General features: G+C 42.4%; 1 long non-coding RNA gene across 1 annotated transcript in view; it reads right to left on the bottom strand.

Moving 5' to 3' along the window:
- Positions 1–16,674, bottom strand: part of LOC310906872 — a 71,165-nt gene that overhangs the window by 32,628 nt on the left and 21,863 nt on the right. The gene's annotated exons all lie outside the window — the stretch shown is intronic.

Genomic DNA, 16,674 nt, shown 5'->3' with positions numbered 1-16,674 from the left:
TAGCAGTGAAATAGCCACTGGCAGTTTGAACAAATGTCCATACTGTCACAGATAAGGCCCATTTACTAGATGATCTTTGAATGCTGGTACAGCCCAAGAAACAGGAGGTGACAGTACTTCTATCCATAAGTAACTGTCATTTGGAACCCCCTGAGGAAAAATACTAGAAATAGAGGCTCTTCTTTAACTTGGCAGCCAGTCACTGTTGGTGCCCTCCATGGATCAGTGCTGTCCCCAGTCCTGTTCAATGTCTTTTTTGATGAACTGGGTGAGAGGATTGAGTCTACCATTAGCAAATTTGCAGATGACAGTAAGCTGGGGGAGAGTGTTCATCTGCTGGAGGATAGGAGGGCTCTGCAGAGGGGCCTGGACAGGTTGGATTGATGGGCCCAATCCAAGGATATGAGGTTCAACAGGACCAAGTGTCACTTTGGCCACAACAAACCCCTGCAGCACTACAGGCTGGGACAGAGTGACTGGACAGTGGCCAGAAAGGGACCTGGGGGTGCTGGTGACAGCAGCTGAACATGAGCCAGTGTGCCCTGGTGGCCAAGAAGGCCAGTGGCATCCTGGCCTGTGTCAGCAACAGTGTGACCAGCAGGATCAGGGCAGGGACTCTTCCCAGCTCTGGTGAGGCTGCACCTTAAGTTCTGTGTCCATTTCTGAGCCTCTCAGTTTAGGAAGGATGTTGAGATGCAGGAGTGTGTCCAGAGAAGGGCAGCAAGGCTATTGAAGGGTCTGGAGCACAAGTGCTGAGAGGAGCAGCTGGGGGAACTGGGGTTGTTCAGCCTGGAGAAAAGGAGACTCAGGGGAGACCTTGTCCCTCTCTACAACTCCCTGACAGGAGGCTGCAGCCAGGTGGGGGTCAGTCTCTTCTCCCAGACAATCAGCAATAGGACAAGAGGACACCATCTTAAGCTGTACCAGGGGAGGTTTAGGTTGGACATAAGGAAGAAGTTCTTCACAGAAAGGGTGACTGGTTGGTTATTGGAAAGGTCTGCCCAGGGAAAAGGTCAAGTCACCATCCCTGGAGGTGTTTAAGGATTGACTGGATGTAGCACCCAGTGCTATGTCTAATTGACAAGCTGACGTTCAGCCAGAGGTAAGACTTGATGATCTCAAAGGTCTTTTCCAACCTAGTTGATTCTGTGAAGATATGTTCATAGCAAAAGGAATACAGAATAGTAGCATTAACAAAGAGAAAAGAATGAACAAATAAGAACCTCTGTGTCAGCTATAACTCTTCTTCATAGTAGACTGTCTAAGGCAGAACAGCCTTACTCTTTGCAGGCCACACTACCCTGCCCTCTTAGCACCCCAGCAACAAGGAGGGTGTTGGGAGCTAATTTGTTTCTTTTTTACTTTTAGAACTTCTTCCCATAAGTTGCTAGGAAACTAAATACTGGGTACTTATGGGTACTTAAGCAAAAAACAAAACAAAGTGGCCAGAGGAGAGGAGTTGTAGGACCGGGCTGCACTTTATTTGTCTCTGGGAGTTTTCCCTCCCCTCAGAGGGGGGAAATACCATGAGTTTTGGGGGCAAGTAAAGGATGGGGCTGGGGGCAGCCAAACTCTCTCTTGCTTTCAGCATCGGAAGGAGGAAGGTCAAGCTGTTGTTTAGTGCGGGGACAATTCACTGTAACCACCAAAGTCCAGTCCTAGAGATTGACCACCATGCTCGTGTGAGCAGGAATTCTGACCTCGCCCTCTCCTGCCCTGCTGGAGCTGGGCTGCTGCTGTCCCACCTCCGCCACTTCTTCAGCACTGCTTTGGCTCTTTGCTACGCTGTAGCCCTTCACCCCCTGCCCTGCCTGGACATCCCCCACAGTTCCCCGGCAGGGAGCTTCTGATACATTTCATCCACCAGCCCCGGACTGCTGCTCATTCCTGCTGTTCCAGCTTGGTGCTCCTCAGAGCCCTGCAGGCACACCAAGGTCAGACTGCCTCAGGGTTTTGTGAAGCAAAGTATCTCCTCCATCCCTTCCATCTCGGCCGAGAAGGCCATCAGGAGGTTCCTGGTCCTGTTTTGTTGTTAATGCCATAGTTACTGTTGTTTGTTTGCCTTGTTACACATACTAGTAAAGAACTGTTACTGCTACCACTCATATCCTTGCCTGAGAGCCCCTTAATTTCAAAAATATAACCATTTGGAGGGAGGGGGTTTACATTCTCCATTCCAAGGGAGGCTTTTGCCTTCTGCCTGTCTTTCAAACTAAGACAGAGGGAAAAACAAAAGGGGAGCACAAGCAGAGCATGGCTGTGCTGCTGAATTGACAAACCCACACTGACAGCTTCCCCCAGAGTGCTGTGAATGTTTCTACAGGGACAGCTACAACCACCCTCACATTCACATTGTCCTTGTAAGTCTGTGCTGATACCAAACCACAGCTACTTTGGGTTTACTGTCCAGTGAACACTCCTGCATCCAGCTGGGCTTGCTGCTTCCAGCTAATGTCTGACCCAGCTGAACACCAATGACTACAGCAGTATCTACCACATCCTTATGAATATACTCAGTATAACTCTGATTGCTCTTTCTTCCCTCAAAATACAACCTCTTCCTCTGTTTGATTTTTCATCATTTTCCCTACACAAACTAACAAGATAACATTCTCAGATGGTTTTCATGATAGTCAGCAAAAACCTGATGTACGTAATAGAGTGTAATAGAAGCTCTTTACTAGGAGATATCATGATTAAAAAAGCAAGGCTATCTACTGTATGCACTGAGTGAGGAAAATGTCCTGGGAAAAACTGTGCATTTATGTGGTTGAAGGCTATCTTAATGTATATCCATCAGAGGTATTTTGGCATTTCCAAATTTTTGAAAGGTTGATTTTGCAGCCTTGAAAAGACTTTTCTAACTTTTTTTTTTTTTTATCTTTCCTTATGAAGTCTTTTCTGTCATATAAGTCAAGAGGGAAACTATTATGTAATGCAAAAAACACAGCAGCCTGAAGTGGGCAACTGATTGCAGTAGTCAGTTAGCATCATTTCATATTTTGTCTGCACTAGTAAATATATCAGGCATTGATCCTAGGATTTCATCCATACTTCATATACATAAATTGTTAGAAGTGCCTTTGGCACAATTGCTTTTGGGCCAGGTAGTACCAAGCTTGCCACCAGCTTGTTCAAAAACACAGGAGAAGCCAATTAGCTCTTCCTTCACAAGCAGGTTACCTGAAGACACATTTTTCCTCACATTTCTCCTTTTCATGCTGGGTTCACTAGGTTTCCCAATCCAGTCTCCCACCTCAGTCTCAATTTTCACTGTAATCTCCAAGCTCACCCCCAGCTTTCCCCGGTGTCCCAGCTGATGACAGCTGACACGATGCAAGGTTAGAGGGGTTGATGATTGTGTTGAGTGCTGCAAGTACAGGGTGCAAACTCTTGAAGCCCAGTCAGGAATGCTGCCCACAGCTGACAATGCAGCCTTCATCACAAACCAGCCCACGGGATTTTCATATACCAGATACCAGCTCTGTAAGCAGCTCCTTTGGAAACTGCATCGAGTGTTATCTGCCACATAAAACAGGGAATAAAGAAACATTTACAAACCTGAGTGTTTTCAGTCCTTAACATCACTGATTTTCAAAGGAAAATGGGGAAAATTCAAGACTAAATAGCAAAGTTTTCATTCAGGTCTCTTGTCATCTTGAGAATATCCTCCTCATTTTCACTGAAGATACTTTCATTAGCCACATTAACAGTTAGAGGGGTGAAAGGGACACAGAGCTGTACTTGCTCTACTCACATGTGCTCTTGTGTAAGTATTATGATAGTCCTGCACAGGCTGGATGTTATCCAGTACAGTCTGAAAGTAATGTAAAAATACAAGAGCATTTAATTCTATTTCTCCATTTTTAGCCCAAAGAGAAAAAAAAAGAGAGAAGTGTCCTTATCTACCTGTTTCACAATGCATTAAAGAATTCTTATCAAGTTTTTTGATAAATGTTACTTAATCTATGAAATCTTAGAAAGCTTAGGAAATGAATGGACAGTAAAAAAATAAGAGCTATATTTCATGAGAAATTAATTTCAACCATTTGAAGTTATTGGGATACCACTGTCATTTCTTGGACAGAAGAATTCCTTTCAGTTTGGTTTTTGGGTTATCAGAAGCTCTGGTGATAGATACAACATTTCTCTGAGTACAGAAAGCAGCAGAGAAACATCTCTATCTACTCCTACAGGAGACTGATATGACAAGGAGAGGTTGAGTGTCACAGTGGGGGACAAAACGGAATTACTACATAAAACTGTGTATCTATAAATGTATTTTCCAATAAAGACTAGGGTTATGTGGTGTGCTGTCTTCATCTCAAGGGGATTCATGGGAATAAGTAAGATACCAGCATTGTAAATGCCTCTTTTGGCAATTGCAATAGCTACTGTAGGTCTGGCAGTAACTCACACAAAGTCTTTAACTTAAAAGTCACTTTTATTGGATGATGGAGTACAGGCCAGAAAAGCTGTATTTTCTTTTTCCTCAGAAAGCACTGAGGGATCTTTAAATTTCCACTTGAATAACCACCAGAAATGGGCACAAGCCTGGTTTTGGATTTTTTTTTCTCATGTCTTTTTTAAGTAGGCCATTTTCTCATATGTCTTTTGAAAACTGTTATCTGAAGTATGCCCTGATAACACAGTTGATGCCAATTATGTACTCTCTGCCCTCTCCTCAGCAATTCTGTACATTTACTGATTTGTTCTGAGGTGGCTAATGCCTTAACGCCTGAGAGACGCAGCAGTGGTCTGTACACTGCTGAGTATTATATTTCACTCTATTCAAGACCTCCTTCTTCAGCTGAGGCACCATCTGGGCCACCCACCATATCTGGATTTAAGAGCTCCCTCAAGACCAAGAACAGAACATTTCTAACAAGGAGGTGACAGCTGAGATTAAAAAAAACCACCCAACAACCAAATAAAAAACCCAACAAAACACCTACACAAATTCTTCCATTTATCTATCTTAAAGGCTTTTGAGAAACTAACACAATGTATGCAACAGGCAGAGATGACAGTTCTTGGCATTGACACAGCCCAAAGAGGTAGAGAGTGTCAGACCTAGGCTGTAGCAAATTTACACTGGCATTTGAAGAGAAGGGCACTGTATTTGGCACTTAAATTAGTATAGCAAGGGGAAAAGAAAATAGAGGACCAGAAAAAGGAAGGACATTCTATCCCCTCATCTCTTCAAATCTGACCAGAAATGCAATAAACTGTGAAATAAACCATTCTAGCTAGCATGAGATGACAGCTGCCACCCTTTAAAAACTGGTAAGTGCTAGGTAAAATGGCCATAGACATTATGTCACACAAGCTGTTTTTAAGCAAGAGAACAGAAGTTATCTCACAGTACATCATCAATCTCAATGATACCAGTAGTGAAACCAACCCCAGAAGCTGCATACACAAGCAGGAAGCAGCCAGGCTTGACACAGCTGAGCTGCCTGCAAGCAGTTGGCTCCACAGAAGTGCCTATCCTGTTCTTGCTATCGCAGAATTTAGTACCAGCCACCAGTACATGAGGTGACAAAAGAAATGTTGGTCAAGGTTGAAGTGTCTACTCCCTTGATTTCTCTACATAGAGAGACAGGAAACACAGACTCCCAGATTGCCAGATTTTGGAAGTTGTTTTGTTGAGAAAAATATACACGCCATGTACTTTCTCTGAAAAACTGACAGCATTAAAGCAGTTGATATAAAGGTGATTCCTTATTCCTAATAGATTTTGTTCAAAGCAAACTCTAAGAAACCTTCACCCACTGAACAGACGGGTTACTGGGTTCACTTGTACCTGAGTAAGGGTACTAATAAACTGGTCTTTCCAGACTGGCAGGAGATGTTTTAGACTATGCCCATTTGCCCAAAGTAGTGAAGTCTCTCTCTGCAGGAGCTCATATGCATCCATGCCAGTCTAAGGACCTCTGCTGGTCCTGAAGTCTGTCATCTTGGACACACTGCCCTATTGCCACATCTGTTTTCCACCTCTCTGTTAGCTGCTTTGGTGCAAGCTGTGAAACCACAGTGCTGAGTTCTGCTATGCAATGCTGACATAACCTTAGAAACTGAGATCAGAATCTGGGGAAGAAGGCCAAGCAGGGACCAGGACACTGAACTTGACTTAGCATTAGGAGAAGTCTTTAGGGCCAACACTGATAACATGCATTACTGAATACACAGTGCTCTGTATCAATGAGAAATTCCTGAATACTGATGTCAAATACATTGTACTACCACAGATGACATTCAGTAAAAACATAGGATGGTTTTAGAAGGCCTGCTGACCTCAGCCCATACGGTTCCAGCCACCCAGGCACAGCTGAAAGCTTTAATCACAGGCAGAAACATCACAACCAAAGCCTACCAGGAGAGAATATTCAAGGAGGAAACAATAGGTTATGACATTCAAATATTATATCCAACACATCTAAGTTTAGATCTGTTTAACAGATCTTGATTAACCAGCATAGCAATTGGTAAGATTATCTTCTCTTCCTTTTTCTCAAGACTGGTACTGCATGTATTTTCACTACATTCAATGTGGAAAGTACTCAATAATATCTGTTCAGATTTAAAAAATTCTTTAGAAAGCACTTACTGCATTTAAGTCCCACATTTACTGAGATAACTAGTGGAACATGGCATTGACCTAGAGGTGTTTAGTGGCTTTGAATGGAAAGTCCCTTTTTTTCACTTTCACATGTTTATGCAGTAGCTAACAACATATGAATGCAAAGACACTTAGTATTATCTCTCAAATAGAAAAAAATTGTAAATTTATATCGGTACCTAAATAATGAATCATGTCAAAATAATATATCAATTTCAGTTTTAAAAATTATAAAAAATGTGATTTAAAATGTCTCTCCCTTGTAGTACAAAATGAATTGCTATAATTAATCATCTGAAGTCAAATACATAATTTGTACACTTCTTGAAGTCAGACAACCCTTCATACAGTTTTTTGATCGCTTCCCAAAAGATTATTAGTGCATTTTGAATAGCTACCCTGCTTTTGTTAGAGTTGCCACATTGTACTCCTGAGGTGACAATCTTCCAGGGGAAAAGAGAGAAGCCATTGCTATGTATTGTGTTCCTGCACATTCAAAGCTATCCGTGCAGACACAGCAGCTTACATCCTGTGTTCAGATGCTGTGGGGTAAATCTGGCACCACCACACATTTATGAAGGGACATAAGAGTAAGCAGAATCTGGGCACAATGCATATTCTTTTCCATTAAAACTCTAAAGCATTTTGAAAGCCCTCAGGTAAGAAGTACTAAAAGAAAAGTATATTAACAATTATCAATTTGCACATTTTCATACATAGAAATTCTGAGTATAAACTGCAAAGGATTATGGAAAGGGAATACTGGATCCTGTGAGAGACACAGCACAAGCCAGTTCAAATGCTGGGAAATGAAAACATGCTTTTTACTGCCACACTCACTCTAACATACACCTGGCTCAGCTCAGACACACTTGGCGGCTGAAGACGTCTAAACTGGAGTTGAAAACCTGGAAGTCATGTATCAATTTAAAGCATGTGATGGCTGACTGGTGATCCCAAAGGTGCACACACTAACAGTTACTGAGATGGCCTTTTCATGTTTATTCAAAAAGTATGAATATTCAAGCACACCAAATTTACAGAGCATGGAGGAACAGTCCCTACACTGTCTTACTCCTGCTATGCTCTTCCCATCCTAAGCAGTAGAGCTGGGACACAGCTAGCAGTGAGTGAACTACAGCTAAAGTGTGAGTGAAAAAGTACAGGGATCACTGCACTTTGGGTTCTGCAAATGCACATACCCAAATCTTCCCATTCATGTCACTTCACACTTACCACATGGAATTATTTCTTGCAGTTGTTTAGGGATGAACATTAACCATCTTTTCTGGCCAGAGCAACTGCTTGAATGGAGTCCTAATACATATATATATATTTTTATTCTAGCTTGCTTTTTTCCCTTCACTTTCTTTTTTTCTTCTGCTATTTCTTTTCTTTTGTTGTATTAAATTATCCCTCTCATTGTGAAGTTCATTCCACCCTCTCCTATCAGTATTTTTGGGGTTTCGTCATCTTTTTTTTCCAGAGCTGCCAGCTAGGGTGGCTCTATCACTCATCTGCAGACCTCTTGTAAATTCCAATGGACTCCAGCAGTCCCTTCAGATCCACGTGTCATGTTGCTAAGCAACATCTTATTGGTAAGGCTTTTTTATTGTTGTTATTATTGTTGTTATTATTAGGAAAGGTAAACTTTTTGTTATATTGCAACCATTTTAAACACACTTTCATTACATAATTCGCTTCAGTTCAAAATACAGGAAAATTATGCTCAGGGGAGTGAAGGAGCAAAGCAAATGAATCCTGCTGTGGTACAGAGATAACGTGAAGTTTGTCTGCATGGGTACTGCTATACAAAAAACAAAACAAAACAAAAAACTGACAGGTATAACAACACAGCCTTATGTTTTGTCACTCGGAAAGCCCTGCATAAAGAACCCCATCCTGATACTGTCGTCACAGTCTTTGCCAAGTGACTGGAGGGGGATGAATTAACATTAGCCTCAGAAGCTAAGGAAACAGTGGGAATATTAATGTTCTAATTAAAAGAAAGGAATCTTGCATGCCCCATGAAGCTTCTCTGTAGAACAGGTCTTTGAAAGGAAGTTGCAACAGATGGGTACTAAAGAGATTTCTTTTTTAATATTATTATTGACTTTCCTAATACGATTAGATCAAAGCAGTTAACTACATTTCAAAAAAGGTAATTTTACTCTAAGCAGTTATTTATATTGGGAAAAGCTAACAAGACAAAGTGAGCTGGAAACCTGTTTTTTAATCTTGGTTCATCAGAGACTTTCTGTGTAACATTAGGTAAGTGATTCATGCTCTTTTCTTGATTCTCCTGATCTAAACTTTAGGTGTTTCCCTCCTAGTTCTTAGGATTCACCACAGCACAGTCAACCAACACTTCCAAAAATATGGAGTTATTTCAGTGGAAAGTGCTACATAAATATAAATTGATATTTTAAAGGAATAGTAGTTCCTACAAAAATCTTTTCTGACTCATACAAGGCGCTTTTGCTCTTCACTTGAAAGATTATTTTTGGCACTACTTCAGCCCTCCTCCAGGTGTATGACTGAAGTAATCAAAGTATGTACATGGATTTTATGCTTATGAGAGATGCTAGTTTAAAAGGTACAAAGATGGAAGCAGTCTAATCACAGAGGAGATCTAAAGTTAGTGTTAAAAAGGCATGAAGCCAGTGTTATGCCTAACAGACAATGCTGCTTCTAATCTCAACACAATATCTTTCCCCCCATGTTTGTATAATTCTTTCTTAATCCAGACATTTAGACACTTGCCTCATTCAAATGTAAGGTCTTAGGCATCTCTAAGGGATTGTTTCTCTGTTTTGATTTAGGCATGTAAGAAGGAGGAAGGATGAAGAAGATTACAGTCTGTCAAACAGGATGTATTTCTTCTATGAGAAAAATACATTTCAACAAATATTTAAGGAATTCCCTTGCTCTAAAAAAGTGAAAGAAACAGGAAAAAAGAACAATAACAAGTGATGCAGAAAATGTTTGTATTCTGGGCTTCACTCCTCCCAAAATTAGTTTGTTGAGGCTTAACAAAATAAAAGTTAACCAGCAGGAAAGTAAGCCAAAAAAAGAGGTTCAATATTTAGTAAATAAATGTATTCAGTTCAGCAGAGTCTTACGATATTCACCACAAGCACTAGGGAAAAGGAATCCTAATTCAAACCATTTTCATCCCTTTGGCTTTAAGAATATTATCAGAAGTCTACCTAGTTTTAACCACAGAAGTCCCAAAGGACTAGAAATGGGAATCTTTGAAAATGGGAAGGTGTGGGTTGTGTGGGCAGAGGGGGTAAGGGAAGGATCAAGAGAATTACAGAGCACTTGACTTCAATTCCCAGAAAAATTCTGGAGCAAACTCTTAAACAATCAATTCAAAAGCAGCAGAAGACAGTAAGATGATAAAAGACAGCTCACTTGAGCGTGTTAAGAACTGATGATTTCAAACCTATCTAATGTCCTTGTCTGCCAATATAATTGGCATAATGGATTAAAGGGAAGCAGTAGATATAATGTATCTTGCTTTAGCAAGGACTTAGAAACTGTCTTGATACACATTCTTCTAAAAAGGCTGAAGAAATATTACCTCGATCACAAACAGCAGTGCTACATGGGCCACTCCAAAGCGATGCTCAGCAGCCGCTCGGGCACCAAGAGCAGCAGGTGTGAGACCTGGCACTCCAGGCTTGGCTGCAAGAGCAGGGCGGTTGTGTTCTGTTAAGTTATGTTTGCTCCTTTCCCTCCTCTCTAGTTTTAAAGAATGTTATTCCCCCAGGTTATCCCTTCCCCTTTTCCTGTCAATCCCAATGTATCATTCCCAGCCTCCAGCCCTGAATCCTGTCTGTCATTCGCTCGCCCTCCCCTGCCTCTAGACAGTTTGTGGAAGGGCGTCGAGTGAGAGGAGAGGAAGAGGGGAACTGCCCTCCCTTACTCCCCCATTGGATCCCAGGACAGTCCTTCCTGCCCTTTCCCACGCCTACATTGTCCTTTATTGGTTGAAGGTTCGGTCCCTCCCTCTGTACATTCCCCTGTCTATAAATTGCTGTCCTTCCCTGTCGCTGGGGCTGAGCTGGAGGAGACCCGGCCGGTTACTGTGTCCTTGTGGGGACTGTAGTAAAGGCCTTGGATTTCGCCCTCTGGCCGAGCCTGACTCCTTCCTCTGCCAGCGTTCTAAGCCTCTCCCTCTCCAAGGGAAAGGATCCCTGAGCTGCCCCTGGGGTCCTGCCGATCCCGAGGAGTGTCCCCCATCCCGAGGAGTGTCCCCCCCATCCCGAGGAGTGTCTCCCTGTGATAAATTTTGGGTAAAAATTCGGGTATAAAATAATAACCTGATGTGTAATAAGGAATAAGGTTAATAAAATTGTGAAATCCAGTATAGGGCTAATCGTTTCCCCCCCAGCCTGCCAGTCTCAGTTGAAAGACAGGATGAACATCATCAAGCTAGACAAAGACACTGGCCAACCTCGATAAGAATCACTTCCTTGCCAATGCAAGGAAGAAATTCCTTCGTGAAGACGATGCCAATCTCATCAACCCGCTGGCGATCTCATCAACTCTCCGGCGAAACAAGCAAAATGAAATCAACATAAGACTAACACATGAAATTGACATAAGAAAGAGTTTTTCCCGGAATGAGACAATGAGACCTGACGAGATCCGGGAAGGCCATCGAAAAGAAATTCGGACTATTCAGCCCATCCTGGACACCTGGACTGCCTAAGGGCAGAAAAACCCTATAAAATGCTGGACTGAAAGCTGCATCGGCGTGGATTTGGGAGTCTTGTACCCCGGTGCGGACCCCTATCCACCCAGCGCGGCGCTGACCATTTCCTATTTTTGTGGCTTTCTCATTTTTCTTGTGCTTGATATTTTGTTATTAATAAATTGTCTTTTATTTATCCGATATTTGCCATTGCATTTATAACACCCCCATCCCGAGGAGTGTCCCCCCATCCCGAGGAGTGTCCCCCCATCCCGAGCAGTGTCCCCCCATCCCGAGGAGTGTCCCCCCCATCCCGAGCAGTGTCCCCCCATCCCGAGGAGTGTCCCCCCATCCCGAGCAGTGTCCCCCATCCCGAGGCGTGTCCCCCCATCCCGAGCAGTGTCCCCCCATCCCGAGCAGTGTCCCCCCATGCCCGCGGTGTGGGGCCGGCCTGGGCAGGCAGAGGCCTCTCTCTCTGTGAGGGGCGCTCCTCACAGGGTGAGAAAGAAGATGTGCCTACAGAGGTCAGAGGGGTTTAAGTGAGCGAAAGAAAGGGAAATGGGAAGTGAAATGGGGTAAAAGGAAGCACGGGCAGTGAAAAATATGGTCAGGATCTCAATTTAAATACGCACGTAAGGAGCAGGGCAGGTAGGGAACACCGAGCGAGAGAGACAGAGAGGGTCAGTGGGGTCTGGGTTAGAAATCTGCACAGGTAAATTAGGAATCCGCACTGCTAAATTAGAGTGTAACTAAATGCATTCTTGTTTGGGCAGGAGCAGTGAATTGTAAATCCATTGTAACATGGTCTTGTGCCTACATTTTCAAGATGTTTGGAATTCGGCAACTGATCTGTACTGGAGCTAGTGCGCTGTTGCTGTCAGAGCTGCCCACAGTCCAGAAAACCTGGACAAAGAGATAAATAAATTTCAAAGGCAAAAATTATCCTGACTGTTATGATAAACTTTTTAATGGACACAGAGAGTGAAATGTCACATAGGAAGGTTGTAGAAATGCTGTCTTTCAAAGCTTTTGATGCCTCTGATAGTCATCTCTGAATCTTTTTGCTGCTTTAGAAGAGAGGATTATGCTGGATAATTCGGTAAGGTCTTTTCCAGTCCTGCATTTCCATGGGGACATCCTTTAGTTGGCTGTTTAAAGAAGTAGCAGTCTGGACAAGGTCCAGTGAAACAAAGGACAATTCTGCCTCTAAAGCCCAGACTTGCAGGAGACATGCAAGCTGAAAAAGTGGACCTCTGTTCATCAGAGCCCCACCTGAATAATATGCTAGCAGGAAGTCTGCCTATTATCTGCCCTCCTTCACTATTCTCAAAATTTTAAAGTGTGAAAGGAAAAGAAACTATATTTAAGGAGTTAAAAATGTACTGCTAAGTTGGTGAGTGCTTTACCAGTCAAATAAAAATACAGCAATTACCATTAGCCCAGTTTTAGGAGTACCAACATTTATTGTTCAAAGTGACTTTTAAAAAGCCCATTTAATACCCCTAAAATTGTTATACAGGAAAACCTAAAAGTGCAGACCCTCTTTTCCTGGATGGGTATCGTGCTTGTTCTTCCAATGTAGTTTGGTGAATGCAGACTGACAGCTTCCTGCCCCTTGAGCAGTAGGGACAGGAGACATCACGACAAACCACCAGCAGGCTGCCATCCTCAGTGGGAGGAGCGTGATCCTCCAGTGGGGCTTTTCCCCCTTAGTTCTGGATTTGCCTGTTTTCCTCCTCCTGGACTGGCCGTTTGGCAGTGGCCCCCAGTCCCCCCACACAAAGGGCAGTGTTTGGCAGGCAGTGACTGGGGAGGGGCCACTGGGAGCTGGAGCAGGGAGAGAGCAGCACCAGCACCAGTTCAGAGTTTAAACCACAACACCAGCCCAGACCATGGTGAGGCTGAGCCCCTGTGCTGCTGGGCCTTACCAAAGCAGGCAAACAATCTCAAGCCATAAAGTTGAACCTAGCTTACTATAGTGGCAACGTACATAAACTTTTATCTAGTGATTCAGAGACTTAGATGAATAAATAAAAGACAGTGTACCAGTGGAAACAGTTTTCTTCTCTTTTTACCAGGCTCAGCTTCAGCCCAAAACTTCTCCTCCCTTCTCCCTTCAGCAGCTCCCCTCCACCCTTACTCATCCCATCTCCCTTATTTTCAGTATGCTTCCACTCCAGCCTTCCTAAGCCCTCGGCTGAGGGGATGGATGGAGCAGGAGGTTGGAGTCTGGATGTAATGGCTTCTCTCTGCCCCTCCTTTCTTCTTACTCATTGTCTTCTGATTGCCCTTCTGCTCATCCAGAGCTTACCCATGACTCGACCCCCTCAGGAGTGTCCCTGCTCTGGCATGGGCCACCCATGGCCACTGTCCCCTCAGAGCCACCCTCCCCAGTCACAGAGCACTCCTTTCCAAGAGAAAAACTCCAGCTGTGTTCCCAGCAAGTGTCCCCTTCTGCACCTCTCCTTCTGTGTTTCCTCAGATGTGTCCTCATGCAAGTTCTCAGGTGAATTATCATGTATCTCCTGCCTCTGTCAGCTCCCACCCTTTCTTGGACACATCTAAGGATCAGGCTGCTCCAGCTGGCTGCAGTTTTGGGGCACTGTGGTGTTTCTAGATGCAGCCATGCCCTGTGGAACTAGATGACCTCCCCAGGCACACACTCCACCAGGTATGCTGAATGCAACTTCTAATAGGAAAATTAATACTCAAGACATACCAACATGTCATAAGAAAAAAGCAATGGGCTTCAGGAGACATCATGGGCTGTGAATTGACATAAAGGTAGGAAATGGGTCCCCTGTGTAGGCCCCCTGATTCTCCTCTAAACATAGAAATCAAATGGTTCCCAGATAAAATTGCATAGGATGTCAGTTTTGAAGCACTGAGGAGTGAAAATGTGGTTAAAGGTGGTTAAGAGTGATGGAACAAAGTTTCTTTAAAAATCTGGAATTTGTATTTTTTTTCTTTTTGGAAGTTTGTGAGACATTCTACTGCTACAGTCAATACTGTCAACAGTTCTTTTCTCAAATATTGCAGATATTTGGCATGACATTTTTAATTTGTCTTTATAGACTGAGAAGAACAACCACTTGAAACTGGCACAGAATAGCTTATTTTTTAAAAAAAATGCTAATAATGCCCATATACATTCTTTAAATGAAAATTAATCCTTTAGAATAGTAGAAGTCTGTATAATTAGGAGGAATGGAATCCAATTAGGTGGCAAAAAAATCAAGTAATCAGCAAATATCTCTGACACTGACATCTATTTGGCTGGGGAATGACATCCCAAGGAAAATGGTGTGCACTGTATTCACTTTGAATTTAAATGACCAGGAGTTCAATGACTGTTCAATATAAAGCAACCCTGCATAGAATATGAGTTACAGCCTTACTTCATCTAACTTGTGTTTGTATATCATATTTCTTAAATTCAGAAAAGAGAGGTTCTCACATAAAGCATAAAAGCCATTATTTATATTCTCAATATAGATTAGACTGCAGTCAGAAAGAAATAGTTATAGATAACTACAGTAATTTAGGGCCTTTTTTGCATTGATTTATTGATGGCTACTCAAGATTTCAGCTGCAGTAGAAGATGCAAATTTTCAGCCAAGATTGCAGTTATTGCTCTGAAATCACCAGATATGTTCCATCAATGTTTATGGATATTGCCTTCATAAGAATAAAAAAAATCACAATGTAGGCATTGAATCCAAAGCTGCGCTAGAAAATACCTTCCTTATGGCATGCACTGAAATGATCATTTGTTGTTTCTATAAATTAAGCCTGTGTCAGTCAATCATTTTTTTAATGCCTTCCTCCAACCTGCTGGCAATTCTTTGGAAATGGTCATCTTCAGCCACTCACAAGGGACAATCTGTGTTCACTATCTCACCAATTTATTCTCACCCACAGCCAATGAGGCAAATGATTTTCCTGCTGGGTTAATGACCTCTGATTGTGCTGTTCCTACAGTTCCACTAGCCTGGCCTCACAATTAGGCAGTGGTCTGATGCAGATGCTGTCAAGATAAGGAATCCTTGTTAAAGTCAGCATTTGTTTTGAAAAAAACCCCAAGGATATTTAAAAGTGGAATGGTAGGAACAAACATGCTGCTTATAAAGTGGTGTTGAAGAACAGAGGGTAATATTAAAATTATTTTAATAGGCAGTATAGTCTTCAAGGGTCAATTCCTTCTCTGCTAACACAACCAGGCTGGAGCAGCATCACAGAGCTTAGTCCATTGTCTCTGCGGGCTGGCAGTGGCTTCCCTGTCCTTGCTCCTGCTCTGCTTCCGTCCAGACCTATAGCTTTGTAGGGAGGAAGGGAAGGGAAGGGAAGGGAAGGGAAGGGAAGGGAAGGGAAGGGAAGGGAAGGGAAGGGAAGGGAAGGGAAGGGAAGGGAAGGGAATCTGTATCGTGAATCAATTAGTCTGGCGAAACTGAATACTAAACATCAGAATTTACAGCCATTTTATATTTCCCACAGCCTCATCTGAGCAGAGGAAGGACATTTTGGTTGAAAGCTCATGAAGAAATAAAAAGTTATTTGAAAGATATTACCAGCAGTAAAATCCCTTCTTGGTCTGAAAATGAGAATTTATTTCCACTAAGAATACTGTTAATTTTATCCAGAGATCATTGTGCAGAATCTGGGGCAAATATACTTCTGTAAGAAAGACCTTGAAATCTAAAGATACATATATAAGTTAACAGGCTGCAGTTAGAAATCTGTTATAATTAAGAGCTGGTTGAGGAAGACAGTTCATGTTTATAGGCTTATCTTGAAACACCTTGGAAAATATGCCATATGCATCAAATGGCAGTAGAAATAATGGTATGTTTACTTACAAAAAGTCCCTGGTTCTCAGGGACTTATTGGGCACTTCAGAAAAACAGAACAGAATGTTTCTATATAACCACAGTAAATTATCATCTTTATTGTTCCACCAGCATTTTTCCCTCCTTTACCTGGTCTTAATCCACACTGTGCATTAATTAATCACCATTATATAAAACTTAAATCTTAAATCACATTGCAGAGCACTTAGGATTCAGCCCATTGGTTAGTAATTAACCTACCTTGCCTTTAGCCATAAACCTTTACATTGCAGCCCTGCTTTTGATATATGAATCAACAAGTCTGAAAGTCTTAAACTCTGTTCAGATTAATAGCTGACCAACTATAAGATAGATTTTTCCATTTAAAGACACCTCTAACTCATTGAAACTTGCTGCTTTCTCAAAGGTAGGTTAATGTGACACATAACTGTGACTTAAGGTACCATGAAATTTAAGATTTCACACACAAATGACAACGATAGGATTCCTATTGATTTGCCACC

The sequence above is a fragment of the Zosterops lateralis genome, assembly GCF_965231275.1.
Source record: "Zosterops lateralis genome assembly, chromosome: 3".
Taxonomy (NCBI): domain Eukaryota; kingdom Metazoa; phylum Chordata; class Aves; order Passeriformes; family Zosteropidae; genus Zosterops; species Zosterops lateralis.
Note: the sequence above shows the minus strand (reverse complement) of the source record. Positions and strands in the feature narration are given on the sequence as shown.